Source organism: Dreissena polymorpha, chromosome 13 (assembly GCF_020536995.1).
Source record: "Dreissena polymorpha isolate Duluth1 chromosome 13, UMN_Dpol_1.0, whole genome shotgun sequence".
NCBI lineage: Eukaryota > Metazoa > Mollusca > Bivalvia > Myida > Dreissenidae > Dreissena > Dreissena polymorpha.
In genome coordinates, this window is record NC_068367.1 from 56,274,928 (window position 1) to 56,291,083 (window position 16,156).

General features: G+C 34.2%; 1 protein-coding gene and 1 long non-coding RNA gene across 10 annotated transcripts in view; both read left to right on the forward strand.

Moving 5' to 3' along the window:
* The window catches only part of LOC127856225 (SRC kinase signaling inhibitor 1-like), a 250,653-nt gene that overhangs the window by 35,302 nt on the left and 199,195 nt on the right, over positions 1–16,156 (forward strand). The gene's annotated exons all lie outside the window — the stretch shown is intronic.
* Positions 922–6,505, forward strand: LOC127856234 (uncharacterized). The gene is made up of 3 exons (XR_008037916.1): positions 922–1,514; positions 6,021–6,159; positions 6,312–6,505. It is a non-coding gene; the product is annotated as an uncharacterized LOC127856234 (long non-coding RNA).

Here is a 16,156-nt window from a genome sequence, read left to right on the forward strand (position 1 = left end):
GTTTTATCTCCAATGGATTTTTTTGTAAAACATGTTAGATTTTTATTTCCTGCTTTAGATATGAAAAAACAATAACTAAGTTAGAGTTGTTTGAGAAAGGCAAGTGAACAGAAAATTTGGCATGTATACATTATGGAGAACATAATTTTATAAGAATTGATATTGGTATAATTCACTCAGACAGTTAAATATCATGTCTTATTTACAAGCCAAATTTGAAATTGACATTTTGATAAATTAGTGAAGAAGACGATGCTTTTGTGTCTTGTGATACTGTTATTTCTTTTGAAACTAAAAAATTGGTGTTCAGTCTGTTCTTTCAGTTGTTGGTAAAATCAATTTTTCAACTAGCAGAATCTGTTACTAGCACATTAAGTTGAAAACTTGCTGTTGGTCCCAGGGGAAATTGTCTTGGATGTTCATGAAAATATTTGTTGCCTTTCTAGAAATTTTATGTCTCTAAATTTATGCTGGCTGCAGTTTCAAGTACATTCAGTGTTGGGGAAGTATTCCAAGTTACAATTCAAGAGATTTTAATCAGATCAAATCCACCATCAAATTAAAAAAATATTTTACCCAATGCTCAGAATAACTTCTGACAGATCCCTATAATTACTGAACATTTGTTGTCACCCATGGCATTACCAATTACTCCAGACACAGATGGAAATCGATCGAATCAACTTAGGTATGAGTAGAACAGTTTCTTCATCCCAATCCTTCTCTCTATGTCCTTTGATGCCATTGGTCAGTCCCATGGTGTCCCCATGACGATCAATACTCAATGATTGGTGGTCATTATAAGGCTTTAAATTAGGGTCACAAGGGGTCAACTGCAGTGTTGGGTGAATTAGCGGTGATTCATCGGGTGTTCACTCAGGGAGGACGCAATATAAATAAGGGTCCCTTTGCTAGTGTGTGTTTTACTGATTGAGTCTTTGTAAATGTTTATAAAAAGTATGATGCAGATTGTATGTAAATTACCAAGAGTCCATGAGTTTTGTTTTTATGTCCCCCACTATAGTAGTGGGGGACATATTGTTTTTGCCCTGTCTGTTGGTCTGTTGGTCTGTCTGTCAGTTTGCTCCAACTTTAACATTTTGCAATAACTTTTGCTATATTGAAGACAGCAACTTCATATTTGGCATGCATGTGTATCTCATGAAGCTGCACATTTTGAGTGGTGAAAGGTCAAGGTCATCCTTCAAGGTCAGAGGTCAAATATATGTGGCCAAAATCGCTCATTTTATGAATACTTTTGCAATATTGAAGATAGCAACTTGATATTTGGCATGCATGTGTATCTCATGGAGCTGCACATTTTGAGTGGTGAAAGGTCAAGGTCAAGGTCATCCTTCAAGGTCAGAGGTCAAATATATGTGGCCCAAATCGCTTATTTTATAAATACTTTTGCAATATTGAAGATAGCAACTTGATATTTGGCATGCATGTGCATCTCATGGAGCTGCACATTTTGAGTGGTGAAAGGTCAAGGTCATCCTTGAAGGTCAGAGGTCAAATATATGTGGCCCAAATCGCTTATTTTATGAATACGTTTGCAATACAGGGTTTTTTTTGGCCCGATTTTATAGCCGAATTTCGGCTATGTTCCCAATCCCAAAAAGGATACTTTTTTCCCAAAATGTGACAAAAAATTCCCAATTTCCAAAAAAAAAAAAAAAACCTTTTTTTTTTTTTTTTTTTTTTTTTTTTTAAGAAGTGTCTAATGCATATTTTATCTAAATTTTAATTCAATTACATCTAACAAAGTATTATATGATTGTGTTCTTTTAATTTGAATGATTATAAAGAGTTATATCAAATTTAGTATTTCCCTAATCAGTGGACTGTTTGTTTGGAATAAAAAGGCTAATGAATTTTATTTTCCCAATTTCATGAAAATGCCGATAAAATTCCCAATTCCAAAGCCATGGGCTATCTTCCCAAAAAGTGGGAAAAAAACCCTGCAATATTGAAGATAGCAACTTGATATTTGGCATGCATGTGTATCTCATGGAGCTGCACATTTTGAGTGGTGAAAGGTCAAGGTCATCCTTCACAAGGTCAAGGTCATCCTACAAGGTCAAGCATCATATAGGGGGACATTGTGTTTCACAAACGCATCTTGTTTAGTCTAATCATGCAATCTTTGGAAATATACAGTTAAATGCTATGTGTTTGTAAAAAAAAGTGGCATGGTTGTTTTTTTACATAATGTGCAAAATGCTCATTTTTTTTTTATAAAAAAAATAATGCAAAATTATGATTGCTTAGTTATAGTCTTTTTGTAAATGTTAAAGGTTGTAAAGGTAAATGTGCACATGATACATAAATTATTAAATTGTTTGAATAGTCAAACATAAATGCTTGTTAATAATTAAACAATATGAACAAACTTGTAAAACATTTTAAAAGTAATTCAGACATGTTTTAAAATGTTATTGCCTATTTAAATGTATAGGATGACTTTGTTTCAAACAATGTCCAGGTGTTACCCTTGAAATCTGAGACTGAAGAATGTAGTATTTATTTTAATCACATTTGTGAAGTTTGTCATTTGACAAGAGGTGCAGTCAAATGATACGAATTAAAACATATTGTTTAAAGAGCATCATTTCTTCAAATCATCATACAAACCATAAGATAATATAAAATAAATAAATAGATGCATAAACATGTTCAAAAGAAGTAAATCAGTATAAAGTTACAATCAAGTATAATAAGGTATACCATGACACTAGTTTCAATGAACAAAATTACTCATACTAAATTTTGTTTTTGTTAACAAATATTTAGAGTCTTCAAAATGAGTAACAGTAAATAATTGCCTTCAAAGAAGGGGGGATATATTGTCTTGCAGTTGCTGTCCATTGGGCGCCATTGTCCTTTTTCATGTGATATCTAGAGAACGCTTTGACATATAAGTATGCACATTGATATGATGGTTTGATTGTAAGAATTGGTTTCCACACAATATCTTGAGAATACTTTTACATCTGATCATGCAAATTGATGAAATGGTTACTTGGTTGAAAGAAAATGACCCTTTACTTAAAGGCCAAAGGGCAAGGTCACAAGATCAAGGTTACATTTTTATGTCCCCCACCACTATTAAGTGGTGGACATATTGTTTTTGCCCTGTCTGTTGGTCTGTCTGTCTGTTTGCGCCAACTTTTACATTTTGCAATAACTTTTTCAATTTTTAAGATAGCAACTTCATATTTGGCATGCATGTGTATCTCATGGTGCTGCACATTTTGAGTGGTAAAAGGTCAAGGTCATCCTTCAAGGTCAAAGGTCAAAAAAACTAAATCAAAGCGGCGCAGAAGGGGACATAGTGTTTCTGACAAACACATTTCTTGTTTACTGTGGTTTTGAACATGAAGAAATTTATTTTTGTATTTTGATAATGCTTTTACTGATGGTTATGCAAATTCGTGTATTGTTTACTTGGTTGAAAGGGAATATGCCTTGATTTTGAGGTCACTATTTCAAAGGTCATGGTATAAAGAAATTTGTTTCAGCATGATATCAGACTGCTTTGACCTAAGATCATCTAAATTGGTAAGTTGGTTACTTTGGAAGAAAGAATTATGCCTATTGACTTTAAGGTCCACAGGTCAAAGGTGAACGTCACACGTGATCATAAGTTGAAAAATGCTTGCAGAAAATATCTAGAGAATTATTAGGGTCATCTTAATAAGCATATGGTTTAGTCTTGACAAAAGATTACAAATATTGATTTTCAATAGATCGAGGTCAAGGTCAAAGGGACAACTTAATGCCAGTTGAGGTGGATGGATGGAGGATATTGTTTTATTATAAACATCTCTTATATTGTGACGAAAAGGTTTTGGGTTTGAATTAGATGATTCACGTTTCTTCAAGGTTGCATTATAATAACCTCCCTTAGTTTTACATTTGCCAAATAAGCAGTATGGGGATCGTAATTTAAATAACACAGTAAGTTCTGTTTTTATATTGGAAATGATTTATTAAGAATGTTTAGAGCTTTGATATTTTAGGAATCCTACAAAATAAAATCCTGCATATATATTTGGCTTGTTTCTGAGGCAGAGGAGGGAGAATTGGTAGTATATGTAATCTCCGTTGAGTTATCGGGTGGTGCGGTGGTCGAGTGGTAACACCCTGGTCTACCATTCCAGAGGTCCCCGGTTCAAATCCCGGCCGGGGCACTGGAAATTTCAGAAATGCTTCAAGTGTTTCCCACCCAACTAGAGATGTACTGGTATGAAACCCAGGTAATTCTCGCGTGTATCGGTGCTATACACTGAGCACGTAAAAGAACCAAGGTATCTATTCGCAAAGAGCTAGGGTATCGCACCCGGATTCCTTGTATCCCAATACTGTCTCTTCTGCTTGCTGTCTCTTCAGCAAAACCAAAGGACCCCATTGGAAATAAGTGCTTGCACTTTCATGGGTTATCCTTGACTGCAATGTCAAAATAAATACACTACAATACAATACAATACAACATCAGTAACATGCCTCAATTAATTGAAGCCACAGTCAATTTGATGGCAGTTGTTTTGAGGATGAAAAAATACTACCATAAAATGGCAGTTGTACATGAAATGAACAATGCATCATAAAGTTTACTGCATCATTGAAGCTAAACTGGTCTGAACTTCAAGGGTTAGTTTTAAAATGATATGATAGATTGCCTTAGGAAGTCATGCGTAGATAATAACAAGTATTAAATGTATTGCATTAGAAACTGAAACTTGAATACTTGTTTAACCACATTTCATAACTCAAACATAGATGATTTCAAATCAGTTTGCCATAGTTGCGAAAATAAAATTTCATGCATGAGTAAATGTGGGGATATATAGACTCTGCTTTTTATCCGTAATTTTGCTTTTTATCCGTAATTTTGCTTTTTATCTGTAATTGTTTTGTTACAGCAATTATGTTTCTGCCTGATAACAATTGTCGTCATGAAGGTTTGAATGAATATATACATTTTCAGGAGGACAAAAAGTTATCTCTGTGCTAAGATATATATTAATCCATTATTTAGCAATGAAAAAAATCCCTTTCAGCTGATGTAGCTTATAGTGTTTGCTTTAAATTAATTAAATGTTCTTGACTATAATCAAGTCTTAAAGGGACTTCGAAGTTTGGCAAAAGTACACTTTTCAAAAATATTGTTATGGATTCCAACAAAATGTATACATGATGTACAAACAAGCAAAATTACACTTCTGACTAAGAAAAATGTTTTGAATAAATGTTTTATTTTATAATCATCTTAATTATCAATTGAAATTGAGGTCGCCGTGGCGTAGTGGATATGGTGTCCGCCTAGCGATCGGGAGGTCACAGGTTCAATCCCCACTGTGGGAACGTTCTTTAGATCTCCCCCATATATACCAAGGAAACGGACTCAACAATGTTTCATATAAGCCTTAGGCTTGTTATGCAATCGAGCTTAAATAAATAGGTTTAAAAAAAAAAAGTGAAAAAATTAAAGCATTTAACTCTTTTCATTGGTAGGTTAACAAAAAAACGTAACCAAAATAGTGTTTCAACTATTTTATAGATTCAAAAGACTGGGAGGTGTAGTGATAGCAAGTTAGCTTCTGCTTCTTGAAGTCCCTGATTTGATCCTTAAATGCAAGGCTTTTTATGTCCTCCACTATAGTAGTGTGGGACATATTGTTTTTGCCCTGTCTGTTGGTTGGTTGGTTGGTTGGTTGGTTGGTCTGTTTGTGCCAACTTTAACATTTTGCAATAACTTTTGCTATACTGAATATAGCAACTTGATATTTGGCATGCATGTGAATCTCATGGAGCTGCACATTTTGAGTGGTGAAAGGTCAAGGTCATCCTTCAAGGTCAGAGGTCAAATATATGTGGCCAAAATCGCTCATTTTATGAATACTTTTGCAATATTGAAGATAGCAACTTGATATTTGGCATGCATGTGTATCTCATGGAGCTGCACATGTTGCGTGGTGAAAGGTCAAGGTCAAGGTAATCCTTCAAGGTGAGAGGTCAAATATATGTGGCCCAAATCGCTTATTTTATGAATACTTTTGCAATATTGAAGATAGCAACTTGATATTTGGCATGCATGTGTATCTCATGGAACTGCACATTTTGAGTGGTGAAAGGTCAAGGTCATCCTTCAAGGTCAGAGGTCAAATATATGTGGCCCAAATCACTTATTTTATGAATACTTTTGCAATGTTGAAGATAGCAACTTGATATTTGGCATGCATGTATATCTCATGGAGCTGCACATTTTGAGTGGTGAAAGGTAAAGGTCAAGGTCATCATTCAAGGTCAAATATATGGGTCAAAATTGCTCATGTAATGTCACTTCTGCAATATTGAAGCTAGCAATTTTATATTTGAAATGCATGTGTATCTCATGGAGCTGCACATTTTGAGTGGTGAAGGGTCAAGGTCAAGGTCATCCTTCAAGGTCAAACGTCATATAGGGGGACATTGTGTTTCACAAACACATCTTGTTTCCCTTGCTATTATATGCTATATATTGCTATATTTCAGCATTATGCCTTTATCAAAACAATGATATTATAATTATTTTTAGCCGGATTTTTTTCGAAAAAATCTCGGCTTATAGATTGATGTTGTCGGGCGGGCGGGCGGGGTGGCGGCGTGCTCGAAAATGTTAAAGTTCTTATTTCATGGTATAACTATGGTATGCTTGGACCTAGAGTCTTCAAACTTGACATGAAGGTTGGCCAGGATTAACAGATGACCACTGGTCATTTCAAGGTCATTCATTTGAAGGTCAAGGTCACTGTGACCTTCAATATAAAAAATGTTAAAGTTGTTATAACTTTGGTATGCTTGGACCTAGAGTCTTGAAACTTGACATGAAGGTTGGCCATAACTAGTTAGTAACCACTGGTCATTTCAAGGTCATTCATTTGAAGGTCAAGGTCACTGTGACCTTGAATGTAAAAATGTTAAAGTTCTTATTTCATGGTATAACTTTGTAATGCTTGGACCTAGAGTCTTCAAACTTGACATGAAGGTTGGCCAGGATTAACAGATGACCACTGGTCATTTCAAGGTCATTCATTTGAAGGTGAAGGTCACTGTGACCTTCAATATAAAAATGTTAAAGTTGTTATAACTTTGGTATGCTTGGACCTAGAGTCTTGAAACTTGACATGAAGGTTGGCCAGAACTAGTAAGTAACCACTGGACATTTCAAGGTCATTCATTTGAAGGTCAAGGTCACTGTGACCTTGAATGTAAAAATGTTAAAGTTGTTATAACTTTGGTATGCTTGGACCTAGAGTCTTGAAACTTGACATGAAGGTTGGCCAGAACTAGTAAGTAACCACTGGACATTTCAAGGTCATTCATTTGAAGGTCAAGGTCACTGTGACCTTGAATGTAAAAATGTTAAAGTTGTTATAACTTTGGTATGCTTGGACCTAGAGTCTTGAAACTTGACATGAAGGTTGGCCAGAACTAGTAAGTAACCACTGGACATTTCAAGGTCATTCATTTGAAGGTCAAGGTCACTGTGACCTTGAATGTAAAAATGTTAAAGTTCTTATTTCATTGACAAAAACACGAAAGGTACTTTCCTGTCATTTAAATCAAAAATCCGGCTTCAATGCGGTCATCTCCGACCGCGGAACTCTTGTTAAACCATTTAAAATATCATAAATAATCAGGGTCCGTAAAATTTCTTATTTTTTCAGGTACCCCACTGGGCTACCAGTAAAAATATTTGGTATCCCATAAAATTTACCTACAAAATGATGAGGCAAGTTTTTATGCCCCCGAAGAAGGGCATATAGTGATCGCACAGTCTGTCTGTCTGTCCTTCTGTCTGTCTGTCTGTCTGTCTGTCTGTCTGTCTGTCACACTTTGCGTTTAGGTTTCGAAAAATGCTCATAACTTCAGATGTTACATTTATATTTGGTATGCATGTGTATATGGAATAGGCCTCTCCATACGCACACACATTTTGACCCCTTTGACATTTACCTTGAACTTGGGGTCCGCATTTAGGATTTCGAAAAATGGGTTTAGGTTTCGAAAAATGCTCATAATTTCTATCAAAGCGTTAATCGGGGGCATATGTCTTCCTATGGAGACAGCTCTTGTTATCTTTATTTTATTTATTCATTTACATACACATAATACAACAAGTAGTCTGATATGACATGCAGTAGACATAACAAATCACTTATCAACAGTATCACACAGTGACACAATGAGTTCATTCAGTCCAATATCAAATAGTCTTATTAAACTGCAATCAGTTCACAGATATAGTACACAGTCAATATCATTTCTAGTCAGAAGCTGACGATATCTTGTGGCCTGCGAGGTGGCATGTCCCCGGTCCATCCAGACTGTGGCTCATCGTTGCATCTTATATACAACTCGATCGTTACCGTTTTGAAGAATCCTTTATTGTTTTGATTTCTTAAATGTTCTGCGTCCTTGGATATTTAACGACATCAAAAACGTTGTCGCTATTACTCATTGTTGCGGTTTACAAAGAATTCCAAATTGGGAAATGACGTTGCATCACGTGCGCAAACTATCCAATCGGATCTCGTTATATTATTAGCAGACGGCAAATGTTGATTCTGATTGGATGATTAAAATACACTATTACTGTTTATTATCGACATTACCGCAAGTGATGGATGACTAATTAGATAATTGATTACACATTGTTATCGGATTATAAGCAATACACAGTGTACAAACACAAGGTCAGCGTGTTTATTCTACATATGTCTGTCAATAAACTGGGCTACCGCTCTTATTTATAGTAGCCCGGTGGGTGTGAGCTGGAAAATATCAGTAGTCCGATGAAAAAATACAGTAGCCCCCGAGCTCCGGGCAATGGATTTGTCAGACACAGAGTATATAAATAAATTTTATGATATATTTGAAAAAATACAAAAATCTGTGAACAATTCTCTATTGTTTTCTAAAGACATTCCCAGTTATACTTTTAACTTGTTAAACAGTTTTAGTTATCATCAACTGTTTCAGAAAGGAAAACTACCAAATGTTATTCTAGTCCAATCTGTGTATAAAATCGATCCTATCCAATTCAGTCAGTTTTAGTTACTCACATAACAGATAGTTGCATGTTAAAAAAGATCATGTTACCAGCACACATCCAGGTGTTACATAACAATTTGTGTATTGAATGAGCAACAGCCACAAAATAAGATGTACATAATTATGTAATGATTTCAGATTTTAATAAAAAAATCTGTAAACGATATGGGTTGTGTTAGTTTGTTTGTTCCCTATTGTGCAGAGCTTTTCATTGGGTGATTGTATAGGCGTTATGGGGTCATATCAACAAAAAGTGTATTTTTCCCTAAATCCAGTTTTAAATGTCCAATTGATGGTTTGACTTTCACATGTTTGGAAATAGAGCTGTTAAGAATAGAAATGAAGAGTTTGAAGTTGTAATATCCAATAAACTGATATCTGTATGATTAGTAATTTTTGTTTTATGCAAGTCTTATCAATATTTATTTAAAAGTTGTTTAAAGTAAATTTACAAAAAAATCCTCATTTCACAGGTATAGGTCATTTGGTGAGAAAAGCACTGATATGTTTACATTTCGTCCGCAGCTCGAAACTTTTAGTTCAATATTCTGTGTCATGCTTATATAATATTTAGGTTATACCCTTATGCTTAAAATTTGGGTCCTTATTGTATGCCTTATGAACATGTAATTTCACATGCTTTTTTATCCCATACGGTTACAAACCAGAAAATAATACTGTTTCAAGTCAATATATTATGTATTGTTTGTAAGGGAGATAAGTCTACTCAATATTAAACAAGGGTGAACACTAGTTGCCTTCCTTGATTAAAAAGGAGAGCAAATAAAGTTGTATACACAAAATAAGTCAATTATTAACTGTGCATAATAATAATGTCTCAACTAAATTTTTGGCACTGAGTTGGTGTTTTGATGCGTAACATATGTTGATATTTCGAAAATAGTTATTGTTTATTGCATTACCCCGCTGCTATACTAGTCTCTATATTTGAATCATAATATTATAAATATATAGAGTTGCTGGCACTGGTTTCAGATGAATAGATTGATTTGACAAACTCATAAAAAGATTCTCAAGTACAAGTAATTATTTTTATGGTTTGTATATAAGCTTCTATTTATGAAAACATAAAATTGCATTTTCTCAACAGTATTTCAGGAAGCAATTATGTAATGAAAAAATTCATATTTGAAAAATTCCTGTAAATGTTTTTAGATAGTTACATGGCTTGGATGAAAATAAATTGAGAAACCAAGTTATTTTTTATGTCCATATTGTTTTTGCCCTGTCTGTTGGTTTCTTTGTTTGCATCAAACTTTAACATTGGCCATAACTTTTGCAATATTGAATATAGCAACTTGATATTTGGAATGCATGTGTATCTCATGGAGCTGCACATTTTGAGCCAAATGTCAAGGTCAAGGTCATCCTTCAAGGTCAATGGTCAAATATATGGGGGGGGGCATAGTGTTTCACAAACACATCTTGTTTAAATTAGTATTAATCTTTGAATATAGATCACATATACTTTTAATTTTCAATTGTTGCTTTATTTAACTAATATAATAAAATGTACCTGGTATTTTATACTCATGCCAGGTTTATCACACTCTAAAATGTAATTTAAAATTTAAAGTCTATTAGAAATGCAAGATCAAATTATGAATAAAGAACCTGTCTATCTCTTGGGAGATCTTCCATATTGAAAGAAGGCTGAGTCTGTCGGAAGAATTATCTTACTCCAAGCATTCTTGTTTATCAGGATAGAGGGAAACTGTTATTAGAGGGAGGTCGAAAGTAAAGAACCATTAGAACTTGCAACTTTTGAATCCTGTCCAAAACAATTTCATGGTTGTTACTGAAAACTGTCTGATTTGGTTGCTGCTCAAATTACTTATGTTGCAGAGTGTTAAAATATACAATTGCAAATGAATGTAAAATTTGTGTGATTTTTTTATTTATTTTGTTAATTGCATTATGAATGTGTTACTCCAGTGATGAAATTTTTTTAAAAGTGAATACTTTGACTTAGAAATGTGTCTAGTTATTAAAGAAGTTATGAATTTGTTATGCAGTAATTTGTATCATATGGCATGTGATATATTAAAAGTGTGATAATTTAATGAAAAAGTTATTAATGAAAAGTCTTGGTTGCATCAAGAAAAGTGTACGCTACCCATTAAAGGAGCAGTTTCAGTGTTGAAGCAACAGTTACTTTTTGAAAGTGATGACAATGAAAGATTATTAACTGTTTTGCTGAGGTAACAAGAGCCTCCTGATGCCCAAGCTGTATGGATTCTTGCTGTAAATGTGGAGTTTACATTTTACACAGTATGTTACATTTTTCAAGTAAATTATATATGTATATACATTAAGTATTTTGCACAGTATGTTATATTTTTATGCCGGGCCGGATCGAATGATCGGGGGTATGATGTTTTTGGCCTGTCTGTCTGTCTGTCTGTCTGTCTGTCTGTCTGTCTGTCTGTCTGTCTGTCTGTCTGTCTGTCTGTCTGTCTGTCTGTCTGTCTGTCTGTCTGTCTGTCTGTCTGTCTGTCTGTCTGTCTGTCTGTCTGTCTGTCTGTCTGTCTGTCGTCTGTCTGTCTGTCTGTCGAAAACTTTAACCATGGTTAAACTTTTGCAATAACTTTTGCAATATTGAAGATAGCAACTTGATATTTGGCATGCATGTGTATCTCTTGGAGCTGCACATTTTAAGTGGTAAAAAGTCAAAGTCATCCTTCAAGGTCAAAGGTCAAATATATGGCTTCAAAGCAGCGCAGTAGGGGGCATTGTGTTTCTGACAAACACATCTCTTGTTCAAGTAAATTATATATGTATATACATTAAGTATTTTGCAGAGTATGTTATATTTTTCAAGTAAATTATATATGTATATACATTAAGTATTTTGCACAGCTTGTTATATTTTTCAAGTCATATGCATATACATTAAGTATTGTGTACTGAGGTATTAATGGGAACATTTTGCAGTCAGTTTATGACTCGAACCTGCTACCTCTCGCCCATATGGGAAAATTGGTGACCTCCAAACTAGCCACATGTGTTTGCATACAGTATAATCTTTGAATAAGTTTTTATCAGTTGTTTATTGCTGTAATGTTGCAAAAAATATCTTAGTTGTTCACTTCTATTGCTGTAGAAAAGAAAAGGTAAACATGGCAGTTTGCACATTGGGCCACCTGTCTTTTATTCCTTTCTCCAACACTGGTAGGTTGATTCAACAAATAAAATAATACAAAATATGCTCTTTTTATGTCCCCCACCACTATAGTAGGGGACATATTGTTTTTGCCCTGTCTGTTGGTTGGTTGGTTGGTTGGTTGGTTGGTTGGTTTGCCCAAACTTTAACATTTTGCCATAAACTTTGCAATATTGAAGATAGCAACTTCATATTTGGCATGCATGTGCATCTCATGGAGCTGCACATTTTGATTGGTGAAAGGTCAAGGTCATCCTTCAAGGTCAAAGGTAAAAAAAACAAATCCAAGGGAAGTTATAAGCTTTCAAGGGAGATTATTATCTGAACCTGCCAAATGAAAAAAAAATAAATAAATCAAAGCGGCGCAGAAGGGGACATAGTGTTTCTGACAAACACATTTCTTGTTTTCATTTATGATCACCAGAGCTCTTTTCATATACAGCATGACACACCTTCCCTTCTTACACTTCTTAGTTTAAGCCAGTAGAGCATTACAACCACTCATGAACCTCTTGTTCTACAGCATATTTTTCACAACAGAAAATACTGTATATTCGGTAATTAATGTCCCAACCCTAAACCCCCAACCCTCATTTTTAAACAAATAATTATAAAAAATCATGCCAAATTTGTGCTTTTGTTACCTTGAACTCATAAGAATACATGTGTAATGTCAATTGTCAAATTTTTGACTACATTATTTAAATAATGACCTTCACACACACCCTCATTTTTAAACAAATAATAATGAAAAATCATGCCAAATTTGTGCTTTTGTTACCTTGAACACATAAGAATACATGTGTAATGTCAATTGTCAAATTTTTGACTACATTATTTAAATAATGACCTTCGCACACACAAATTATAATAATTTTCTTTTCGTGGTACATATAAAACAATTCCATTACTTTGACCCTTAATAAACGCCTCATGAATAAAATGTAAGACCTGTGGGGGGATGGTTTATTAGAGAACAGTATGGTATATTGCTTTCTGGAGTCTCATGATACACAGTCATGATAATATCCAGCAAACATTATGGGCAATTTCAGAGATGTCATAAAAGCTTACGTATCCTGTGATATCTTATAAGGTGTTAAGATGTTGATCCAAGAACTTATTTCTGTTTCTTCATACAGGCATAAGCCTGATATAGCAATGAATGATATGCTGTTTTCTCATTGGAAATCAATTTTCCTTTCCTTGTAGTGGGAGGAATATGAAATGTTTTGGCTTTTATGCATACCATTATACTTGTGATGGATGAAAAGGTCTTACTCTATTAGCTGTAAAACATTTGGTTTCATGTAACAGTGTCCATTAGAAAATTGCCTCTGTACTTCATGGTTTTATGTAACAGTGTCCATTAGAAAATTGCATCTGAACTTGGAGAGATTTTTCTTTGATGGAAAGAAATATTTAAAAAAAGTGTAAGCTGAAGACCGTTCAACATCCACCAATACCATCCAACCTCACTTTTACCGTACTTTGACTAAACTTAAACTTTCAATATTTCAAAACCATCCATATGTAACACATTAAGTAGATTTTACTGTTTCTTGCTTGGTATACATGTAATTCTTTTGTACAGTTTTGATTATTGTGACAATTTCCTATCCACTCATATCACTGGACATTTAACTGTGACCTTGACCTTGTCTTAGAAAATGTCTGTCCAGCACCAATCAGGGACATGAGTGTACCGTATTTCTTCGATTGTAAGACGGGTTTTTTTCCCGATTTTTCAAGGCATAAAATTGGGGGGTCGTCTTATAAGAGCATCCTAAGAAAAAACTTAGTTTTTAGTCCCCTACCGGTTTCACCGGAGGGGACTTATGATTTTGTCTCCATCCGTCCGTCACACTTTTATGGATCCTGCGATAACTTTACATGGATAGAATGCAATATGGACATTATGCACGTCATTTCATTGCGTTCCTACGTCAAAAATTATGGTTGCTATGGCAACAAATAGACAAGACATACTGCTGAAAATGGTGGTTTTCTGGATCCTGGGATAACTTTTAAAGTTCTAAATATTTTTTCATGTAACTTGATACATGGATAGATGGCAATATGGACATTATGCACGTTATTTCATTTAGTTCTGACGTCAAAAATTCTGGTTACTATGGCAACAAATAGACTAGAAATAATGCTGAAAATGGTGGTTTTCTGGATCCTGCAATAACTTTTAAAGTTCCTAATATTTTTTCATGAAACTTGAAACATGGATAGATGGCAATATGGACATTATGCACGTCATTTAATTTTGTTCCTAAATAAAAAATTTTGGTTGCTATGGCAACAAATATATATATAAAAAAATCTGGAATTTCTGACAATGGTGGAGCCGGTTGGGGACTTATATTGCTTGACAATAGTCTTGTTTTAACCAATATTTGTGAAGTGATAACCGTATTTCTGATGGAGAAAAGAAACTACTTTCGTTTAGATACATGATTTGCCGCTTATATCCTTTTGTTATTATATATTATAAATGATATGTCTCTTTGGAATACTCGCGAGTTTATTAACAAATACAAATTAAAGTTCATTTATTAATTTTTATCCATTACATTAATAAGAATGCATTGATTAAAATAATGACATTCAAAACAATGTATTACCGGTAATTATGGACCAAATCGGCAGAGTTGCAATCACACATGTTAATCCCTTTTGTCTAAACACCGCAGACAGCAGTCTACACAAAATAGGTCAGTAGACGTGCTATGCTAGTTTTCATAACTCCTAACACTTACTCCAGTTCTGTCCAGATTTTCTCTTGAATCAGTAAACAGTACAATTACTGTTTCAATAATTACTCAACTAATAGACCGTAAGGATAAGGATACGGCGTGTTTGATTTGAAATTAATTTAGATGAAATATCAAATTATTCGCAATATAATTGTGTTAAAAATACCAAAGAAACATTTAACCGAAATCAACACAATTCAATGTTCTCTGCGCTACACGGTTTGTATAAAAAAAATCAATACAAGCACACTTTCCATCACCTTTTTCGTTACCCAGGGATAATATTTTTTTTGGTTTTGTTGGTACTAGACCGATTGGGGTCATGAAAGACCGATTGAAAATCCCAAACAGTCGGTCCTATTCTGTTTGCTAAAATTCCCATGTCATGAAATTGTTTACACAGTGCACATGCTAACACACCCTAATGACATTCTTATCTCTGTAAGGTATGATAAACCATTCAGGACCCGTTTATTGCACGTCAGACCAAGAATAAAAAACTTGTGAACAACGGATTAAAGACGCGTCCGAAATTAATGAGGGTGGTCGAAAATTTTGCAAACTGAAAAAAACGCAAAACTTTTAAAGAGACTTACGGCCTTTGATGTACATATCGCTCGATTATCGGTGTCATTGTGTGTCTGTTGATAGTTATCATCGTTATGGCAGTATCTCTGTTTTGTCTGCTAAGGTGACTGCGCGCACTGGTTTAATTAATAATTTTAATCGGTCTTCGATGTTAATTGACGTGCATGTTATACAAAACAACATGTTATGATTGTAATGTATTGTTATCACTGTAAACTGTAATAAATTTAATAATATCTGAGATAGAAGTAAAAAAAGATTCTAACACGGAAGGTGAAAACTTTCATATTAACAAAAAAGAAAATCGTCTCCGGGTTATTCTGCAATAATTATGGGCGGACCTTGTACACTGAAAGCATGCGCTGTAACTGAACAAAACATGCCGATACATTTTCCACCAGCATAATAATCGGGTAATATAATTATGAATGAAAGTTCTGATTGACAGAACAGCCGAAAGTTTTTTTTATGGGCGGAACTTTACATAAAATAGTACACAAGAAAAATAATATACATT